Genomic DNA, 23,916 nt, shown 5'->3' on the forward strand with positions numbered 1-23,916 from the left:
TGAATACTTGGTTAGTTAGTTAGTTTCGATTTAATGAGAGCTATAAGGGCAGAATCACTAATTCTTTACCTTGACCTGTCCTCTGTTTTGTTTAAACTTACAAGACTGGGTTTGTTAGTGTCAGTAATGCATTCATAATAATACAATATCATGATAATGATAGATTATCATCGCCATCTTCCTCATTTTTCTTCCTTCTTCCATGTGCTTCTGCCCAAGACCCAAACTTCATAGATCATCTTTCCCCACCATTTTTAGCCTCCATGATCCCTCTTTAAATTACATATTATTTTTGTTGCTCCATCCTCATACTTTACCCACTTCCATGTGCTTCATTCACTGCTTTTGTATTGTTCAGAATTACAATTCATGTTTTTCTCCAAGTTTCTGGCTAGCAAATGGACAACATAGCAGGGCTCTCTAATCACTATGAGGTAGAGAAATTAAGATATATTTGCACTTTTTATAGTTTGCTTTCTTTTAGCTTTGCCTTTTGCCATAGCTAGTAGCAATAGCAGTTAGTCTTATATACTGCTTCGTAGTGCTTTACATCCCTCACTAAGCAATTTACAGAGTCAGCGTATTGCCCCCAACAATCTGGGTCCTCAAATAACCCACCTCAGAAAGTTGGAAGGCTGAGTCAACATTGAGCCAGTAAGGATTGAACTCCTGCAGTCAGCAGAATTAGCCTGTAATACTGCAATACTGCATTCTAACCACTGCAGCACCATGGCTACCTATTCCAAGTCCAATAGGTACCTATTCCAAGTGCCTTATAAAGTGGTTTGTCACAAATATGGAAATAAAAAAATTGCCAGAAATAAGAACCAGTAGTTATTAAAAGCATTATCACTGCAGAAGCAGGCCACATGTAATCATCAGAAAATCTGAATCTAATTTTGAATTCCATAGTCCAAGATTTGCTGCAGAATTTGATTCTGATAGACATTAAGTTATTTAATAAATCTTTCCAATTTTTGTGATGTTTCATGCTATTTTCAACTAATCTGAGTATGTAAACGTGCATACTATATGAAAAAATAATACAGAGTAATATTTTTATTCCAAAAATAGGGCTATGTTATTTTTTTCCTCTCAGTGTTTTCCCTTTTACAAATAATATTATTCATAGTGTAAAGGATGCCAACATTGATGGAAGAAAGAGCAGACTTTTCAGGACGTAAAATCTTTATAACAGTGTTTAGTTCCATTTCCATTTCTCCTCAGCATTAATTCCAGTGTCAGTCAGCATCCTTCAGGCTCTGTTAAGAGTGGCCCCCAAGAAATGCATGCCCAGGTAAACAGGTTTATACATGACTCTGGCGTTAATTCCAGAATATGGAACATAGACTCAATTTATGTTACTGTGGCTAAACAACATAATAGTTATTAGATAATCCAGTAATTAGTGAATATCCAGAAATTAGTGGTGGATGAAGTCTTCTTATAATTTAGAATCAAGGAAAGAATTGCAAGCTCCGTTAGAGTGTATTTGGTAGGTCATACTGCTAATTTTCAAAAAATGTTATCTTATTTCTCTATGTTTGTGATTCCTTTTCAGGAGCAAATATATTCAAAATCACTCAATGTGGTAACTATAGTCCAGAAATTAAACACTGGATTGCGCTGGGTCATATAGCAATGATGAACACGAACAGAATATGGATAACATCAGCCAGGTAACCAAATGTAGGTTCATCTACTCTGCAGTGTCCCCTGTTCTACCTATAGTTGTGAAAGCTGGGCCTTAAAAAAAGCAAGACAGGAGGAAAATGGACTGGTTGGAGTTGTAGTGCTGCAGGACTCCTGCTTATTCCTGGGACAGCAAAGGTGGCTAACAAACAGGTACTGGACTGCATAATACCAGATATGTCACTGAAAAGCAAATTCACGAGACCGTGTCTCAATTATTTTGGCCCTGTCACATGGGGGAATTCACTGGAGAAAGCAACTGTGTTTGGAAGAGTTAGCAGTAAAAGGATACCAGGCTGCCAAAGAACATGGTGGCTGGACACCATCAAAATTGACACCAGCCACAGTATAGAAAACCCAAAGAAGTGAAAGATTGGAAGGTGTGGAGAGACCTGGCACATAGAATCTCCAAGAGTGGACACAACTGAATGGATAACATCATCATCATCATCATCATCAAACCTTTTAAGTTAGCAAAAGAGAGCATATAGCCCAGGTGGTGCCAAACACCATTTCTCGGCTGTGGCGAGGGGGGACGTTTGCCCGGGTCCTCCTGGTGCACCAGTTGTGGCCCTATTTGGACAGGGAGTCTTTGCTCACGGTCACTCATGCCCTTATCACAAAATTTTTGAGCCTTCCAAGACATGCCCATATCTCGTCATCACTCCACGGACTGCATTGGCTACCGATCTGTTTCTGGACACAATTCAAAGTGTTGGTTATGACCTATAAAGCCCTGCATGGCATAGGACCAGACTATCTCTGAGACCGCCTTCTGCCGCACGAATCCCAGCGACTGGTGAGGTCCCACAGAGTTGGTCTCCTTAGGGTCCCATCTACCAAACAATGTTGGCTGGCAGAACCTAGGGGAAGAGCCTTCTCTGTGGGGGCCCCGGCCCTCTGGAATCAGCTCCCCCCAGAGATTCGCACTGCTCCCACCCTCCTCGCCTTCCGAAAGAGCTTAAAAACTCATCTTTGCTGCCAGGCCTGGGGTTCCGTAGCTTTTCCTCCCTGACCAATGAATGTTTTAGTTTGATTGTTGAATGAATGGTATTGATAGTGTTTTTAATTAGAATTTTAAAGATTGTTTTTAATGTATTATTAATTGGGTTGTTGTTACTGTTTCTTGTTTTTCTGTACAAGCTATGAGCCACCCCGAGTCCTCGGAGAGGGGCGGCATACAAATCCAATTAAAATCTTAAATTGCATACTTCACCCTTTCCCATTTGCGGGCACATATGCCTGCACATACGCAATTGCATGGATGTAAACAGAGTAAACAGCTATCACAATCACACGAGAATTATTTCCTCAGCGAGGAAAGAGTGTTCTTCAGTTTGTCCATTCCCTCATGGCCAAAGCTTTTCATGTTGTCAGAATAAGATCAACTAAGTCACCCGTCTGGATTTAGGCTGTGCTGCACATGGTTACTTTTGGCTTACTTTGAAAATAAAGGAAAAAATAATACTGAGAATGTCCCAAGATCCCTAAATAGAGCATCTTTTGAAATGAATGCAGACTGTGTCATACAAAATATTCTTTCATCATAATAAACATTTGAGAGTGTATTTCCATTCAGAAGGATAATTCTATAGAGAAAAAAATAATCTACTAGTTAATATTTTAATGTAAGTTTTTTTTTTAAAAAAACCCAAATTGAAATAAAACATTTTATTATTATATGTACTATGTTTATTTGTTCATGTATTTATTAATCAAATTTCTAAGCCCTCCAACTCCAACAATTCTCTTTGGCTTCAAATATACAGTGATTAAATCTGTCAGAAAACCCCAAAGATAACTTCTTCCAGAGGGAAGAGCACAGAATTATTGGCTCTACTACCACAGACACAATTTAATTTCAGCCAACAGCAATAGGTATCCAGAGAGTACCCCTGAAAAATATGTACTGCTTTTTTCAACATTTTGAAGCAGTAAATTAGATATCTAAGAGGAAACCCCTCCACACACATTTTGGTGGCTACATGGTTTATATGTATATTTTGGGTAATACAAATCAAGGAGAGTTGATTTTCAAAGACTAAAGATTAATTTTTCTGATTTCCTCAAAAGTTAAATGAACATTTGTCATTTAAACTGGCAATATGTACCGATCTGAAGACAAGATGGACACAATATGAAAATATTTCAAGGGTTATGATATGATTTTAGAAGAGTGCCATACAAAAAAACTTCTGAAAAACCTTTTTTTTTAATCAGTGAAATAATTTCAGAAAAAAATACTTCATCATAATGTTGCACAGTGTTTGGGCCACTTGTATTGTGATAGTTAAGAGTTCAAATTTCAGGGGCATTCTTAATTAAAATAGATCTTCAGTGCTTAAAGCCCAGCATTTGATATTATTCAACAGAGGGAGGAGTAAAGGGGAAAGTAGGCGGGATGTCAATGTCATGGTATTGTGATGCCCCACCTATTTTCTACATTTGTCACACTGTCGGAAGCATACCCATACAGCATGTTTGGGTGAATGTAGGAAAGTCCCTGGGAATGGAGCCTTCAGTCACCTTTCAAGTGGCCAGCCAGGCTATTTTTGAATGCAGGTTTAGGAAGCCGGGGTGGCGCAGCAGGTAGAGTGCTGTACTGCAGGCCACTGAAGCTGACTGCAGATCTGAAGGTCAGCGGTTCAAATCTCATCACCGGCTCAAGGTTGACTCAGCCTTCCATCCTTCCGAGGTGGGTAAAATGAGGACCCAGATTGTGGGGGCAATAGGCTGGTTCTGTTCAAAAGTGCTATTGCTAACATGTTGTAAGCCGCCCTGAGTCTAAGGAGAAGGGCGGCATAAAAATCGAAATAAATAAATAAATAAATAAATAAACAAATAAACAAATAAACAAACAAACAAACAAACAAACAAATACCTGAAGAGTATTAGACCCACATTTGGAAAATAACCTAACTAGTTGCTCACCAGTGAAATATTCAATTGTGGAGTCATCTCCCTCCTATTTCTGTTAGCCCTACAAAGTAGGCCAGACTTAATCTCCAAAATCATAAATATCAAAGCCACTTTTATTATAGTGTTACATGAACACAATCCTGCAAGTGTGAAGTCCAAAGAGAACTAGGGAGAATCAGGTCTGAGATTCTTTCTGAAATTCCATTCTTCCTTTGGACCAAAATTCCTTTTATCTGCCTGTTGCTTTGGTTGCAAGGATGCATCCCTTAATGCATCATTTGGGATAGAATCCGCAACAAACAGCTATCTTTCTTTCGCATTTAGATCAATTGGTGCACCAATTCTTTTATCCAAAACAAATCTAACACCATTTAAAAAAAGATTTAAATATATGTTTTAAAACAGGTCTAGTATTCTTCCAGAAGGACACCAGACGTACGTATACCAGCAACCTGTAGAAAGATACATCTCCTGGTCAAGATTTTCCAGTCACATGGCAGCCTAGACCAAAAGCGTCTCAGAAAGCAAACATGCCATCAAGTGCCCTACCTAAAGGAGTCAATAGGAGTTTAGCCAGTTCCTTACTCTGAGCATATTTTTATTTTATTTATTTATTTATTTATTTATTTTGTCCAATACACAATAATACACAATGAAGGTTATAGAGGATATAGTAGAGAAGAAATATAAAATATAGGAGAGACTATAGGACAGGGGACGGAAGGCACTCTAGTGTGGTTATCATCACCATCATTTTAAGCCAGGTGCTGTAGATAGTGTGTATGGCAAGAACTGTGTTAAGAGAAGACAGAACACACTGCTTTGACAATGGATGGGTAAGGATGAATTTAAACTGCTTCCATAGCTGGCTGTGGATGAGACAAAGGTGAGGTCATGTGATTTCATCCTTTAAAACAGTGAATTAAATTCATGCCTCAGTTAACAAGACACGAAGAGCAGTTTCTAAGGCACATGACAACTGGGCAAGAGCAAGGAAGCAGGAACTTACAGATTTCACTAAGGTGAGGAATTTTGGAAATTTCAAGAGGAATTTCCAAACCTCATTTATAATGGGTTGAATAGGATAGAGTTTGAATAATCTGAAATGTTTCTTTCCATTGTTGGCAGCAACAATGAGGCGGTGGGAAAAGGTTAAAAATCATATATTAATATTAGTAAGCGATGCAAATATAAAAAATAAAATTCAATCACTCTATAAAGAATGAGCAATGTAACCCGGAGCTGAGGCAAATGAAAGATATAGAATTGAATGCTCCCCGGTGGAGGGACATATTATTTTCTTTGGTGATGGTACACACACTTATGTTTTTGAATTTATGTTTTTTCTTTTTGTAAAAACTTTAAAAAATCAATAAAAATATATTTTTTAAAAATGAAATGTTTCTTTCCAGGTTTTCGGCCTTTCATAAATAAGATACCATTTAATTCTGCGTTGAAACAATGCATTGTTTCAAAATTTATTAATATAACAATAAAAGAAAAACAAAAAGATACCAATGGACTTGCTTCTCTTTCTTGACTCTGAGATCATGTCTTTAATCTCCAACGTATTATCCATGCACAACACACTTTCACAAGCAAAAAAACAAACAAAAGTAAGATCCTTATGCCTAGGAACATATAAGCCATATATTTACAATGGAAAAGAGAAAGAATTACTGGAGAGAGAGAAAATATATACTGTATTTTTCAGAGTATAAGATGCACCTTTTTACCCCATAAAAGAGGGTGAAAACGTCTTTGCATAAAGTGACCAGATTTCAGCACTGCTAAAGCGGGACACCATTGACGGGGGGGGGGGGAGGCTAAAAAGTTTTGGTTTTTTCTCTCTCTCACACCCTCACCTTTGGGGATGTACATGCTGCCGGTGCCCAGGCCGTGTCCTGCAAGCATGGCCTCAGTAACGGGCTGCCGCAGCCAGATCCCCTCACTCAGTTCCAAAGATTTCTTCAGAAAGCTCATCATGACCACGAGGCCTACCCTGAGCTGGGAGACACAGGAAGTACAACCCACCCAGGATGACCCCAAGACGCTTCACTGTTTCCTTCCGCCGTCACCACAGAGGAGAGAGAGAGAGAGGAAGGAAGGAAGAAAAGCGGGACATTTTTGAAACGGCGTGGGACGCGGGACAGATTATGAAAAAGCATGACTGTCCCGCGGAAAGTGGGACGTCTGGTCACCTTATCCTTGCAGCAAACAGCAGCACAACCTGCTTAGCACAAGCCACTGATTATCTGCCTCAGACACCTGACCAGGTTCTTAAGTAGAAAGGTTTGTAAGAAGAAGCAATTTTTCCCATAGGAATCAATGTAAAAGCAAATAATGTGTGTGATTGGGGAAACCACAGGGAGGGTGGAGGCCCTGTTTCCTCCCAGGAGATTCCTAGAGAGACCCCACAGAGGCTTCTCCCTGCCTTTTCCAGTTACAGTTTCGGAGGCTAGGGTTTGTAAATGGAAAATGGTTCTTGAGAAGAGGCAAAAAAATCTTGAACACCCGGTTCTTATCTAGAAAAGTTCCTAAGTAGAGACGTTTGTAGGTAGAGGTAACACTGTACTGCCTTCCTTGCCTTAAAGTCTTCATGTTGCAGCAGAGCTAGATAAGAATTATGTCTGACTTCTTAGAAAAAGTGAGCCATCGAAGAGTCCTTTCTCATCATGACAGTGAAAATTCTCTTTTAAATGAATTTTTTGCCCTCACCTTCACTTTTTAGCCTTGGGCAGTTATTGGCGGCTGACATAACTGACATCTGGCCTAAAGAAATTCAGACTCTCAGCTCCCACAAATACATCATCTGAAGTTACTTAGAGCCCACCGGTGTTTCCTGAACTGAATTGATGGCTTTTGTTTTCCAAATCTGTGCCTGTTATAAATTCAACGGAAAACAGAATCTGTTCACCCACATTTTATAGGACTACCCTGTAACAGTTCCTGATTACATCACCATAATTTGATCTTTCAACGGGATTGTGGCAGTTCTACCATTCTAGCCTTGTATAGTAAAACAGATCCAAGTCACATCATGTAAAATCATTTGTTTGGAGTTTCTTCTTGTTTGTGGCCACCCATGATTATTGGCAACATTCTTGATGATGAGTTTTCCAAACCTTGTCGTTTGGTTAGCAGCTGACTGATCGGTTCTTGGCTTTTTGAGCTGTTTCTTTTAAAAAAAACAAGAAAGAAAAAAATTCCTTGGTCGTTTAAATGTTTATTCTTCTTCACCTTGATTTCTAAAAGTGTCAGACATCTGATAGTTAGGTCAACTTTCAGGAAATGGCAATTCCAGCTGAAGACAGTACATTGGCCATTTTTTATTTTTAATACCCCCATTTTAGTCATATTTTTCCTTTCACTGCATATTGAAGAAAGCCATAAGTGTAGTAGAGGAAGAAAAGCAAGCTTGTCAGTGTGTAGGCAAGATCATTTGGATCTAATCTAAATGAAATAATAAATATTAAATGATATATTTTCTCAAACTGTCTTTTTCAGGGGGATTTTATTTATACTTAGCTTAAGATTTTAAAATAATGCAACACACATTATTTGGTGTGTAAAGGAAGTTCAGTTTTGATTCCTACCCAAGCTTTAATTTATTCCTCACATTCCTCACAGAAGGACTCTGGGCAGTGTACAACAAAAATGAAACAAAAATTCATAAGTTATAGAAGATTTCAGAGATGAATTCATGAATTTAATATTCTTATTAGCCAATTTCAGATTTTATGTGTAAAAATATGGCCCTTAACAAATAATCTCAGTGCATACTCACTGTATATAGGAAATGCTATTCACTCTCAAATGGAACAAATTCAGGTTATTAGAAATCTGTGTTTTTATTCAAATAATCCAAAGTTACAATTTTAAATTAACACCCCCCCCCCCTCCCCAGTTAGCAAATGCTTATGTTTGTGACCCTGAAGGCTCTGGCTTTGAAGTGCAGTCCATCCAAACCGAACCAGGAATTTAGTGGTGATTTATTACTATTTAGACAAGTGGTGAGCAGAGAGTTACTCTATGGAAATTCTGCATATTGTACCTGTCACAAAACACTATAGAAACCAACGAGACAATTTCCTTTTGTTCCATTCCCTAGAATTATTGTTCCTTTTTATACATCGAGCTGCCTGCTCCTCTTCTTCTTTCCAACAGCTGCCTTCTGAGTCAAGAGAGAATTGGCAGAGATTGCATGAATACAGGTGTCTTGACAGGTTGCATTACTTAAATCAGCAGAACATTCAAAGGTATACAGATATGCTAACTTCCCTGTAAAATGTATGGAATCTACACTATTTGTGGGATTTGAACAGTTTAAAAAGCCAACTGGAGGTAGGATTTAATTATCAATTATCAGGAAGATTCCCTTACCATGAGCTCTTGGAGAAAAGATAAGTTTATTTATTTATTTATTTATTTAGTTATTATTATTTATTTATTGGACTTTTATGCTGCCCCTCTCTGAGTTATACATGTAGTGTTCTTACTCAACATATTGCGTAGTTTTCCCATTGGACTTTATCTCATGCAACAGTTAGAAACAATGTTAGAAACCCCATTCTTATCTCTACATCAGCGGTCCCCAAACTACGGCCCGTGGGCCGGATGCGGCCCGATGAGGTCTTTTAACTGGCCCAGGGCGGCTCACGAGATTTTACTGATCAATATAATAAGCTCCCGAATCTCCTGTCCACTCACTGTGGTCGGCTGCTGAGCGAAGAGAATTGGCCAATTTATTTCTCGCCTTTAGGGAGAGAAACTGCCCTATGGCAGAGCAGCAACAGTTCCTCTCCCTAAAGGCGAGAAATAAATTAGCCAATTGCAGGCCCGCTTTCCTCCCCGCCTCCTTGCCTCTCCACCTCCTCCCCTCCACCTCCGCGGTGAGTGGACGCGAAATTCAGGAAAAGGCGATGGCAATTGAAAAACTGTCCACTGAGGGGGGGGGAAGGCAGCTGCTTGAAAACCCCTGACCTCCATCGCCTCCCCCCCTCCACGGCACAAGGCAAGCACACCTCGCCGCTGACACAGGCAGTGGGGACCGCCCTGTCCCCCTTCAGGGCCTCTTTTTCTCCCCTTCCACCACCCCTGTCTGAATGTTGTTTGCCACTTAGGAGTGACCCTCTCTCGGGCTTGTTGTGGATGCGGCGCGGATGAGGGGGAAAGCCATAAGCGCGAATTAGCAAAACCAGTTCAACCTCTTCTTCCCCTCCTTACCGACTACTGAAGAAAAAAGAAGCTTCGTTGGGATTTTGGCTCTCCACAGAGACTTTCCAAATGTGCTTTTCCAGGCAGCCGGGCTTTTCCCCTCATCCACGCCGCATCCACAACAAGCCCGAGAGAGGGTCACTCCTAAGCGGCAAACGACATTCAGACAGGGGTAGTGGAAGGGGAGAAAAAAAAAAGCCCCAGAAAGCCAAGCAAACTTGCTGCAGCCCGCTCGGTTCTCCCCTCTGCCTTCCGCCAAGTTGGAACTCTTTTTTTCTTTCTTCCCCCCCTCCCCTCTTTGGAGGCGCAGATTTTTTTCCCCTCTTCCCAATCAGCAGGCGCGCATGTAGATAAGTCCAACCACTTCCACCCCACCACCCGTTCCTGCAGGAAGAGGTCGGGCGCGCTACGCGGAGGCGGAGGTGGCGTGGGGCTGTGCGCTGGGCACCGTGGAGGGCAAAGGGGTGGACGTGATTGCTGCCTCTTAGCTGGAAGTCCGGTACTCTCCGCTCTCTCTCTCTCTCTCTCTCTCAGTGCAGCTTAGAAGTAACAATGCCCAAGGGCAGCAGCGGAGTTTGGAGGCTGCAGCAAAGCAGCACCAAGAAGGACCGTATGTTGGTCCTTTGAACCCGCCGCCGCCTCCGTTCAGATGAATTCAGGGGGTTAGCTGGAGAGCCGGATGGGGGCGGAGGCGACGGCGAAGTCCAGTGCTGGGGCCATGCAGAGCTGCTCATCCAGGGGGCCGTGGACTGGCAAGCCGCCCTCCGCTCTCTCTTTCGCTCTCTGTTGCCAGCGTGGTGTATGAGAGAGAGAGAGAAAAAGGAGGGGGGGAGAGAGAAAGCAAGATAGAGAGAAAGTGAGAGAGAAAGAAAGCAAGAGAGAGAAAGAGGGAGAGATAGAGAGGGAGAGAGAAAGAGGGATAGAAATAGAGTGAGAAAGAAAGAGGGAGAGATAAAGAGGGAGAGAGAGTGGGAGAGAAAGAAAGAGGGAGAGGGAGGGAGAGAGAGAGGGAGAGAGGGAGAGATAGAAATAGAGTGAGAGAGAAAGCAAGCAACAGAAAGAGGGTGAAAGAGGGAGAGAGAAAGGAAGAGGAAGAGATACAAAGAGGGAGAGAGAAAGAGGGAGAGATACAAAGAGGGAGAGAGAAAGAGTGAGTGAAAGAGACAGTGAAAGAAAGAGAAAGAGAAGAAAGAGAGAGGGACAGAGAGAGAAAGAGGGAGAGATAGAGAGGGAGAGAGAAAGGGGGATAGATGGAAAGAGTGAGAGAGAGAAAAAGAGAAAGAGAAAAATGAGAAAATTATGGAGAGAAAACGAGGGAGAGGAAAATGAAACAAATGAGAGAGAAGGAAGAAAAGAGAGGGAAGAGAGAAGTAGAGAGGAAGGAGGGAGGGAAGGAAGGAAGGAGAAATGGAGGGAGTTTCTTGATTTAAGTTTAAATTTACTTGTTAATAAAAATGTATAAATTACTTTATTACTTAATTACTTCTTATTTTAAATATTGTATTTGTTCCCATTTTGTTTTTTACTTTAAATAAGATATGTGCAGTGTGCATAGGGATTTGTTCATAGGGTTTTTTATAGTCCGGCCCTCCAACAGTCTGAGGGACAGTAAACTGGCCCCCTGTGTAAAAAGTTTGGGGACCCCTGCTCTGCATGTTAAAATCAGCTTGGAGGCAGGACTGGACCTGGCTTGCTTAAACAGCTTCCTGGTCAAAGGAAGCAGAGTGATAAAGCAGCATGGCTAGAGAGTGGGCCAACTGGAAAATGACACTTCTTAGGCACTTGAAAGGAATCCATCTTTTAAAGCACCTACACACAGTCCTCCTTTCCTGCTCCAGCAAACATTAAGGGAAAAGATTGGTCACTGTTTTTCATGCCATCCTTTTGTGCGAGGCGAAATAATGCCGGATGAATCTATTTATCCTTTTGTTTCTAATCATGCATTAAAACATTTAGAATTGCATCAGTTGCTGGCCTCTTTAGTGGCAGTAATTTTTACTTGAGAATGTTTTAGTCCCAGCTAAAGCACTGGTGGGTTTTGTCTCCTTTTCTTCTCTACAATTTATTTTGCTTTAGATGTACTCCTTTGCTTATTGCTTATTCCTCCTAAGAAAAGTATTTTTTAAATGGATGGGGAGTAGCCAAATGAAGTATTTTCAGGGTTGTAAGTGTTGTGTCCTTTAGAAGTCAGCAAATAAATTTCATGTGAGCAATTTCAAACCATTTTCCAAAAAAAGTAGACAATTTGCACAGATTATGAACCCAAGAGAAGGGGAGTTGGTTCTTCTCTGATATGCTTTTTTCTGAGGATTGAAAGAAGAGTCCAGGATAGGTTACTCTAGCCACATAGCTCTATGGACTGGGTTGAATTTTCTGAGGCTCCACCTCCATGATGACGTTTCCTCAGTCGACAACAAGCCCGAAGCAAATGGCACAAGCTCCCAGTACTATCCATGAACTATGGCCAGAAAAATCCTGAGAAACCTGCAGGAATACAAAACACCAAATCCCACTGGCAGTAGGCCAAAACCAGACCCAAGGGTGGGACTGGAATCTTCCTTTGGTCCTTGGAAAAAGAACCAATGCCACTTTTACCTCATATCAAAGGAAGAGTCCAGGATGGGACCTACCAAAGGCAAGGAGTCCAGAAGGGTAGACAAATACTAGTCATGGCTTCTTAGCTGCAGCACCCATCAGCTGAACGCTGCATCAGCAGAGACAAATGAGTTGATCCGGTAGTGATGAATGAACGGAGAAACCAATGTCCAAGTATGCCCATATCACTCCAACACTCCGCAGTCTGCATTGGCTGCCAATCAGTTTCACAATTCAAAGTGTTGGTTATGACCTATAAAGCCCTTCATGGCACCGGACCAGAATATCTTCGGGACCGCCTCCTGCCGCACGAATCCCAGCGACCGGTTAGGTCCCACAGAGTTGGCCTTCTCCGGGTCCCGTCGACTAAACAATGTCGTCTGGCGGGACCCAGGGGAAGAGCCTTCTCTGTGGGGGCCCCGACCCTCTGGAACCAGCTCCAGGATTGCTCCCACCCTCCCTGCCTTTTGTAAACTCCTTAAGACCCACCTTTGCCGTCAGGCATGGGGGAACTAAAACACCTCCCCCTTGCCCATGTTGTTTTGTTGATTGATTGACTGTGTGCCTGTTTTTTATATATACTGTTTTTTATGAGATTATTAATTTAAATTGGAACTGGATGGGTGGGCATTGGATTTGGTATTGTGTACTGTACTGTTTTTTATTATTGTTGTGAGCCGCCCCGAGTTTGCGGAGAGGGGCAGCATATAAATCCAATAAACCTAACCTAACCTAACCTAATGTCCATGTCGCCACTTAGCAGATCTTCTAGACCGTAGCCTGTGTAGTCCAGGCAGCCATGGTAGCCACACTCCTGGTTGAGTGCATTTCACAGCTTGAGGCACGGGAAGAGACTGTGACTTGTATGCTTTAGCGATCAGGCCTGAACCCACCTACCAATCGTGGAAGGGGAAATATTGTGGCCAAGCAATGAAGGTCTAAAAGATACAAACAAGGCCGTCATCCAGAGGGGAGGGCAATTCTGTAGATGTAGATGTGAAAAGCCCTCCGCACATCAAGAATATGACAACGGACCTCTAACATGGCGTGGTTCTGGACAGAAGTTGGGTAAAATCAACTCCTGGGAATTATGGAAGATGGAGTTGACCTTGGGAAGGAACCCAGGATCCAGCTGCAGAATCACCCTGTCTGCATGGAAGACGCAAAGGTTTTTGTGAGTCAACAACACCGTCCACTCTGACATTCGTCTCACAGATGTAGTGGTCATCAAGAACACCACTATCCATGATAGGCATGCCACCCGCAAGGGTTCAAATGGAGACTTAGTCAGAGTCTGCAACACTAGGGTCAAATCCCAGGTGGGTGGAGGCAATAGATTAGAAGCCCACACACAAAAAAGGCAGATCTTAGGATGATAGGCCAGGGAAGCATGGTCCCCACAGTCCCAAACTAAGGCCAAGGCAGAAACCTGACGCTGAATCATGCTGGGAGAAAGGTCCTTTTTGAGACCATCTTGAAGGAAGTTTAGGACATTTTCAATTGCCACCCACCCGAGGGTCAAACTGACACTCACCACACCAGACAAAAAAGGTCCTGCAGGTTGTCTCATAAATACAAATGGTGGAAGATCGCTTGGCTGCCTGAATCATCTGGATGACCTGACTAGAAAATCACTCCCAGACTAGGAAGCTCCACTCAGCCTCCAAACAGCTAGCTGGAACCACTGGGGGTCTGGATGATGAATGGGCTCGATCTGGAGGGATTCTCCAGAATGGGCAATTGACAGGTCGGCCAGGTCAGCAAAACTGGGCCAGTGGGGAGCCACCAACATCAACTCTGCTCGTTCTTATAGCACTTTCCAGACAACGGCTGGGAAGGTGTAAAGGAGGCCCCTGGATAAGGACATCTGAGGCCATCCACTCCCTCCACTCCCAGAGATGGAAACTTGCAAAAATAATACGGAAGGTGTGTGTTGTCCAGGGAGGCAACAGGTCCACCAGAGACCAGCCGAATCTCTAGGACAGGTCCTCGAACAGACTGGGCACCAGCCTCCACTCTAATTGGTCCACTTGGGCCCAACTCAGCCAGTCCACTGTGATGTTGGAAGACCCCGCTATGTGTTTCAGTGACAACAGGTAATCCTCTGCCAACCCGCACAAGGTGTCCAACCCCTTCATAAGCGGCCTCGAGTGAGTCCCTCCCCCAATGATCCACATGGGCTTCTGTGGCCATGTTGTCCATCAGAAGGAGGATATGATAAGCCTGCAACCCCCCTTGAAAGGACTTGAGGGCCAACTGGACTGCCCTGAGCTCCAGTTGATGTTATGCTGGAGCTCTAGCAGAGACCGCTTGCCCTGAGTGACTCTGGAGCCAAAGCGGGCACCCAAGCCGAAAAGTTTGGCATTGGAAGTCACCAAGAGTCTCACCAGATCATGGAAATAGCAACCCTTCATGATGGCTCCCAATACTCACTAACGGAAGGACCACAACATTTCTGATGGAATTCGAATCCTGATGAGCAACAAGCTGCGGCCAGCCCACTGATGAGGTAACAGCAGCCATTGGAGGGGTTTGGCATGAAAATGGGCCCAGGGAATGATATCCAGGCACAAGATCATCTTCCCTAATAGTTATGAAAGGAGTACAATCGGAGCCTCTCTGGTCATGCGCAACTGGCCCATCAAGGACTGGATGCTGTCCTGTTGCTACTAAGAAAGAAAAGCTGACCTGAGACAGTGTCAATCAGAGTCCCTAAATAGACCAGTCTCATGGTAGGAATCAGGTGACATTTAGACAGGTTCACAGAGAAACCGTGGTCCCTCAGAGCCTGGATTGTAGTGGCCAGATCTCTTTCATCCAACTGCCAGGAGGAAGCCTGGATCAGCAGGTCATCCAAGTAACCCTGGATCCTGTTAGGAATCGACCAAAGAAAAGCTGCTAGCACTGCCATGACCTTGGTAAAGATCCTCGGGGCTGAGATCAGCCCAAAGGGAAGTGCCACATACTGATAATGGTCCTCAGCATAGCAGAACCTCAAGTAAAGTTGGTGACTTGAACAAATAAGGACATAGAGATAGGCCTCTGTGAGGTCTACAAAAGTCAAGAAGTCCCCCTCCCAGATCCTGGCTAAGATGTAACAGGAGGAGTGCATCTTAAACCTTCTATAAACCAGATACTGATTTACTCCCTTTAGGTTCAAAATTTCCCCTCCCCCTGAGGATTTGGGCACTAGAAACGAAATTGAATAGAAGCCCTGACCTCGCTGCTCCAGTGGTACCGGCTATCCAGGTACCACTGACTGTCCGAATGGCGCGCATGTCCAGCAAATCCTGGATCACTGATTCCATGACTCCCCGGCATACTGGTTCTCCAGAAATGGGAAAGCGGAGAAAGAAGCTTGGAGCAGGGGAGAGAAATTCCAGGAAGAATCTAATAGTCTCCTTGACTGAAGCATCGGAAGTTGTCTCAACTTAGTGCTGGGCAAAGAAGCAGCACCTCTGAGTTTGCAAGGGACCTGCCAAAGTCCTGAGAGCAATAAGTTGGCGGAAGGGAAAGTGAGCTCCGTCACACCCCCGTGGTGAGAATAGCAGCCACCAGCCCGCTGAGGGAATGGCCAAAATGGTGGGCTCAACAGCCAGCTAATAACTGGGCACCACTTAGCAAGCTGGCTAAAAATCCCTAAGCCTTCAGCAGGACAGGAGATGACCACGCTGTCCTGCCCCACAGTGATCCACTGAAAACAAAAATCAAATGGCAAATGAGTAGCCAAAGCTACAGCCTGCCTGATCACCCGAAGGCAAGCAGAGCCAACACTCACAGCAACTGTCAACAGTCTAATGATGAAAAATCCAGGGAAACATCAAAGAGAAAGTCCAGAAATGTTCAATTAAAACACCAAATCTCACAGGAGTGAAGGAAAAAGTGTCCAAGAGCTGGGGATTGAATTGAACAACTGCGGGACGTCATCAGAGAGGTTGATCCACAGAAAATTCAACCAAGCCCATAGAGCTATGGGGTTAGAGTATCCCATCCTGGATTCTTCCTTCAATATAAGGGGAAATTTGCATAATTTGCCCCTCCTTCTCCCCGCCCCTTCTCTCTTTTTCTCTCTTTGGTTTTGTAGGTCAAGGGAATAGTCAAGAAAAGAAATGGCTTATTGAAGCCATGCTTCTATCTACTGAATTAATCCACTTTTCCTGATGTCTTCATTCTTGTTAGTACTCTGCATACCTGATAGGAGTTCAAAGTTCCTTCCTTCCTTCCTTCCTTCCTTCCTTCCTTCCTTCCTTCCTTCCTTCCTTCATTCATTCATTCATTCATTCATTCATTCTCCAAGAACAAATCTGACACTTTCCAGAGTTTGCATGGCGATTCATTTTGTTCTTCTATCATCTTACAAATAGGTACAAAATTGGTATGCTGTAAATTCTGGTGCATATTTCAGCCAGCAGAAGATCCACACACCTGATTCAACTCTATCTCCCTCCCTCTCCCCCTCCCTCCTTCTCCCCCCTTCCTCTCCCTCTCTGTACAGTATGTGTTTGTGCATGTGTGTTAGAGACCAACCTAATACCTAATGGCAGGGCCTTTCATGGTTGGGTTCTGGAGCCAGGAACCTATGGAGTATCATTTTTCCTCCCTGGATGGTATTTTTCCTTCAGGCTCTTTTTTGTCATGATACATATGTATTTTTCATAGTTGATCATTGTTACAGGCATCAACAGCAATAATAATGCTAGAAAGGTGGTTCCGTGTCACAACCTTTCAAGGAACCCTCCATCTATGTTGTGTTTGCATGAAAATGCAGATCCTCCATAATGTCACAGTGATTATTTTCAAATGTATTTGCAGAACTCCACCACCAATCCACCTGATGCTGCCATCTAGTGGGATTATATTTATTTGTTTTACTTTTCCAAACAAGTCCAACTTTAGCATGCCATACATCTTGCCTTTACTATTATTTCATTTATTTGGACTGCTCTAAATTAGCTTCCTTACAATCTAAATTATAATTATAATCCAAATTATTCAACTGCAACAGGTATAGATCTAATAGTTTCCAAATGTAAAATAATGCACTTGGGGAAAAGAAATCCTCAATCTGAGTATTGTATTGGCAGTTCTGTGTTAGCAAAAACTTCAGAAGAAAAGGATTTAGGGACAGTGATTTCTGACAGTCTCAAAATGGGTGAGCAGTGTGGTCGGGCGGTAGGAAAAGCAAGTAGGATGCTTGGCTGCATAGCTAGAGGTTTAACAAGCAGGAAGAGGGAGATTGTGATCCCGCTATGTAGAGCGCTGGTGAGACCACATTTGGAATACTGTGTTCAGTTCTGGAGACCTCACCTACAAAAAGATATTGGCAAAATTGAACGGGTCCAAAGACGGGCTACAAGAATGGTGGAAGGTCTTAAGCATAAAACATATCAGGAAAGACTTAATGAACTCAACCTGTATAGTCTGGAAGGACAGAAGGAAAAGGGGGGACATGATCGAAACATTTAAATATGTTAAAGGGTTAAATAAGGTTCAGGAGGGAAGTGTTTTTAATAGGAAAGTGAACACAAGAACAAGGGGACACAATCTGAGGTTAGTTGGGGGAAAGATCAAAAGCAACATGAGAAAATATTATTTTACTGAAAGAGTAGTAGATCCTTGGAACAAACTTCCAGCAGACGTGGTAGATAAATCCACAGTAACTGAATTTAAACATGCCTGGGATAAACATATATCCATCCTAAGATAAAATACAGGAAATAGTATAAGGGCAGACTACATGGATCATGAGGTCTTTTTCTGCCGTCAGTCTTCTATGTTTCTATGTTTCTAATATGGGATAGAAATGCTATAACACAGGAAAAAATGTTATCTTTTATCACTCTGAAGAGTCTTTTCAAAGTCAGTCTAAAATATTTTAATAAAAAAGACCAATCCCCATTTTCCACCTATTTAACTTAAATATTTTAGCAGAAAGGTAGATTCCTGCTAGGTCTTAAGGCAGATTAAAATTCTACAAAATTGTCTCTTCTAGCATAGTGGATTGGATTAGCTCATCAAGAGTTGACCCAGAACTTTTCAGATTTCCAGCCAGCACAATCAAGTGTGTGGAACTTGATACACCAGAATCTACAGCATAACAAGGCCACACTTCAAAAGCAGGTCAGACTGAGACCAGATTTTGCAGCTGTTTATTTATTTATTTATTTATTATTTGGATTTGTATGCCACCCCTCTCCGAAGACTCGGGGCGGCTCACAACAAGTGAAAAAACAATCCAATACATAATCCAATTAATTAAAATATGAAAAGTTTTTAAAAACCCTATACTAACATACACACACACAAGCATACCATGCATAAGTTCAGCGGGCCCAGGGGGAGATGTTCAGTTTCCCCATGCCTGACGGCAAAGGTGGGTTTTGAGAAGTTTACGGAAGGCAGGAAGAGTAGGGGCAGTTCTGATCTCCGGGGGGAGTTGGTTCCAGAGAGTCGGTGCCGCCACAGAGAAGGCTCTCCCCCTGGGGCCCGCCAACCGACATTGTTTAGTTGACGGGACCCGGAGGAGGCCCACTCTGTGGGACCTAATCGGTCGCTGGGATTCGTGCGGCAGAAGGCGGTCTCGGAGATTTGCAAGGACAAAATGAATCGCCATGCATTTTGAAGGTGTCGGACATCTTTGATGTTTCTTAACACAGCTCTTAACACATACACATCCCAAAATATGCAAAATATGGTTGAAAACATTGGCCCCCTCCTCTCTGAGATCCACAGACTAGATATTAGCAGGTCACAAATGGTCTCTGGGCTGCAATACTGCATATTCATATTTGGAAAGGGTTGATATATTTTTCAATTTGTTTGGGGGTGGGACCTGTTAAATGTATGCAATAGTGCATTTGAAAGGGTTTTTTTCCCCCTTTAAAATTATATATGAGCTTGCAATTTATTTTAGGTTGCATCTTTAATTTACATTTATGCATGACATATCTAAATTCAAAGGGAATGGTAATTAAAATTACATTAATAAAAAGTTTTGTGGTAACATATTTTCAATTCAAGGAATATTCAGAGATCCGATCAACACAGCTTGCTAAATATTCCGTCAGCTATAAAAAGTAGTCTTTTGCTAATCTTTCAGATATTGATTATTTATTTATTTAGCATATGGCAAATGCATGGACTTATAGTGGTTCAAATGTTAATGTCCAGTCCATCCAGCAATTCAAGGACAGGGTGGTCCATGTTGAAGAAACCAGACGTTAGGCTGGTGCAAGTTCCCGATGAACACTCAAACACAATGTGATGGATCTTTTGTCAAGAAGCACCATAGTCACACTGAAGGATAGAGACACAACCCCACCCAAACGATGAGTCCTGGCAGACGCCATGATAGGCATGGCTCCCGCTAAAAGCCAACCAATGCTGGTGAGGAAGGTCAAAACCTTAACATTGTTGCCACATATTTAGAGAGCCAGGAGTTCTACAAATATGTCTGACTACCAAATGTCATTAACTGCCAATTCTTCAGGGTAGTCTGACTGCCAATTGTTGCTAGTCATTTGATTCACATTACCGCGCTATCCAGGGTGCAGCAGAGGAGGCAAAGTAGCATCACACACCATAGCTTTCAGATATGAAAGCTTCAAAGAGAGATAGAAGCATTTATGCATAACTTAAGCTATGAATTCATGATTTAAAAATCTTTTAAAAATGCTATATTTCAGTGAACTGAGAGAGATGATCCAAACCCTGTTGGCACAGAATATCACCCCATTGATTGATGGATTGGTTGGATTTATATGCTGCCCCTCTCCAAGGACTTGGGATGGGTTACAACATGTAAAAGGAATAATATAACATCCTAAATCCAATTAATTTAAATTAATTAATCTAAACCCCCAGGACTATTAAAAAACACTCATTCCCATTCAATCAACTGACATACAGGGGTGGGCAGCAGGCAGGATAGGGTGGAACACAGTTCCACCAGCAGAAATGAAGATTGTGCGCAGCTCCAGTTGATCTGCGGCTGTCACTTCCTGGATTACTGGTCTCAGCTCAGCTCTCCTTTTTTTCCTTGCTGCTGCTGTTGCGTCTGAGCTCCTTGCTTTTTTCCTCTTTCCTCCTTCCTGGCCTCGGACGAGCTTCCCTCTCTCCTGCCCGGCTCCCCTCCAGCCTCACGCAGCCACCTCCCGCCTGAGGTGCAAGCAGAAGGCGTGCGTGGAAGCAGCGCTGGCAGAATTTATGCTCCTGGCAGCACCCGTTCCCCTCGCTACTCAGCCTGAGGCAGGGGGGCAACCCAGGAAGGAGAGTGCAGGACATGTGAAGCAAATTGTCACCCCAACAAGTGACACTGGTAAGGTTGTAAGTCGAAGACTTAATAGTTCTCTTGAACAATGACGATCGTTCAAGCCACTCCCACCTGATCACATGGCCAGCAAGCCACTCCTACCCAGTCACATGACCACTAAGACACACCCACAAAATAAGCCACACCCACAGTGTGGCAGTAAAATTTTTGGCTGCCCATTACTGCTGACATACAGTATATTTCATCAGCCAGGGGGCTCGAATCTAATGGCCCCAAGCCTGGTGGCCTAAATGAGTCTTCAGATTCGTGCGGAAGGTGAGGAGGGGAGGCAGTACGAATCTCTGGGGGGAGCTGATCTAGAGGGCCAGAGCCCCCACAGAAAAGGCTCTTCCCCTGGGTCCTGCCAAGCGACATTGTCTAGTTGACGGAACCTGGAGAAGGTTGACGGGACCTGGAGAAGGTTAATTGGTCACTCGGATTCATGCAGCAGGCGGCAGCCCCACAAGTAGTCTGGTCTGATGCTATGTAGGGCTTTATAGGTCATAATCAACACTTTGAATTGTGTTCGGAAACCAATTGGCAGCCAATGAAGTCTGCGGAGGGCTGGAGAAACATGAGCATACCTAGGGAGGCCCATGACTGCTTGTGTGGCTGTGTTTTGCACAATTTGCAGTTTCTGAACACTCTTCAGCCCCATAAAGAGAGCATTGCAATAGTCAAATCTCAAGGTGATAAGGGCATGAGTATGAGTAGTCCCCCTGTCCAAATAGGGCTGCAACTGGTGCACCAGGCAAACCTGGCGAAACACCTCTCACCACAGCCAAAAGATGATGTTACGAAGTCAATGTGGATCAAGGAGGATGCTCAAGTTGTGGACCCTCTCTGAGGGCATCAGAAGTCCCCCCCCAGAGTAATGGATGGACATATGGAAGCATCCTTGGGAGGCAGAACCCACAGCCACTCCATCTTGTCGGATACCACATGCGATGCCACTAACTGGAACCCTGCTGAGTTGTTCATGGGACAAAAACTGAGGTCCCAAGTGGACAGGCTAAACCCCACATATAACTCGGGGATACTTCTGGAGTCCAGCAAGCCAACCAGGACACTAGTTATGGATGAGCTAGTCTTTGTACAAAGCTTTGCTGGGGATCCCAAGTGGTTAAAAACATCACTGGTCCCAAGTTCTAGAAAGTTGAACTACAGGACAGACGGTGTGAAGACACGTTGATCAACTCCGGAGCAGGTTGGGAGAATCTTGGCTTTGTCAACTGGAGCAGCAGCAGCAGCAGCAGCAAGACCGGAGCAACACAAGTCTTCACCCCAATGACCATGCAATTAAACTAAACCAGAGAGCCATGACAAGAACCAGGCCCTGTCTGAAAGACACCAGGGATCCCTGATCTCAAACCCAGAGAGACAATCACCTATTTGCCACCGCCAGAGTGCAGCGAAGTCATTCATATCAGAGGACAACAATGCCAAGACTTCAGCCAGTTCAAATGGAGGCCAGTTCCAAATTTTTCCATAACCTGGAGAAGAAGCAACAACAGGCATGTCCGCTCCGGTCAAGGACTCCCAAGGAACTGAATCGTGTAGGCCCAGTAGGACTATTTGGCGCCCTGTTTACTTATGTGACTATGGGCAGTACAGAAACTAAGAGGGAAGGGGCGTTAGGTAGTGACATCCGGAGTACAGATTTGCATAGTTGCTATTGATTGGTTAATGTAGCTGCAGGAGAAATAAACTGCTGTCAGTGGCTTACAGGTTCCAGGGAAGCCCTTAAAAGCAGCTTCCCTGCAGCCTGCCAGCAGTCCGTATTAGTTCTAGATAATAGACAATAAAGGTGCTGAACTGTTCCTACATCTTGCCTCTTCATTCCCGCGCAAATCTAACAAAAGGAATCTAGATGTCCTAATGGGCAGCCACTCAAGTCTGAGCCACCAGTGTGGTGCAGCTGCCAAAAAAGCCAATGTAGTCTTAGTGTGCATCAACATAGGAATAAGTGAAGTGATAGTACTGGTTTACACTGCAGTAGTAAGACTACATTTGGAATACTATGTCCAGTTCTGGTCACCATGGTACAAAAAGGATATTGTGTCTCTACAGATTGTAGAGAAGAACAACAAAGGTATATAGGAGTCTGGAGGCTAAACTGTATGATAAGCCTTTGTGGGAACGAGGTATGTCTAGTCTAGCTAAGAGAAGGATTAGGAATGATAGGATAGCAGTCTCCCAATTCTTGAGGGGCTATCATAGAGAAGAGGGGGTTGATTTATTCTACAAAGGACCTGATGGCAGAGCAAGAAGAATTGGATAGAAGATTATTAAAGAGAGATCTAACCTAGAATTAAGGAGATAGTGAGAACAGCTAGTGATAGTGAGAACAGCTTGTTTCCAGAATGTTCCATTACTGGAGGTTTTCAAAAAAGAGATTGGATAGCAAATTCTCCTGGTTGATCAGGGGTTTGGACTAGGAGACCTCCAAGGTAACTTCAAACTCTGTTGTTCTATGACTCTATGATCCTTTATCTTTGGTTCACTCTTTGCTTTTCTAAGTATGCTGATTATTACTTTCTCTCTTCACAATTAAACTAAAACCCTGCCTTTTTATATCATTGTAAGGGGATTTTCTGGATACAATACATATATTGAAATATAAATCATAGTAGCAATAATACAGTGCCGTACATAGACAAGGAGTCAAAAAGTAGTATGTGTGAATGCTTATTTATTTACTTAGATATTTTATATGCCCACCTACCTTACATATAAATTCAGGGCAGCCAATGACATGTCGGACTTAAGGAGGGGCAAACATCATTAATTCTGGCTCACTAACTATTTGTGTGACTTGAAATAATTATGAGCTATTATGTTATAATTCAAAAAATATTATGCATGTTCAAATACATCACTACATGCATACAATATCCTATTAATGAAAGATATGCAAAAATGAACTAAATCCTTGTTCTGCCCACCCATGCCTTGGAGGCTGCTACTAGTATGCAGTGGTATTTCCCCTTTACTATCAGAATGACTGTATCCTTCAGCGCAGATGGGGAAAGAAAATTGCTCAGACTTTGCAATAAAAACAAGGTTGGCTATGGGAGCACCTGCTTTTCACTGTTTAATAAAACAGAAGTCCCTTCATGCCTGCTCATCTGTTTACTCTTGCACAAATTATTTTTTGTACTCCATTGACAAAGATAAATGAT

This window comes from Erythrolamprus reginae, chromosome 3, assembly GCF_031021105.1.
Source record: "Erythrolamprus reginae isolate rEryReg1 chromosome 3, rEryReg1.hap1, whole genome shotgun sequence".
Classification (NCBI taxonomy): Eukaryota; Metazoa; Chordata; class Lepidosauria; order Squamata; family Dipsadidae; genus Erythrolamprus; species Erythrolamprus reginae.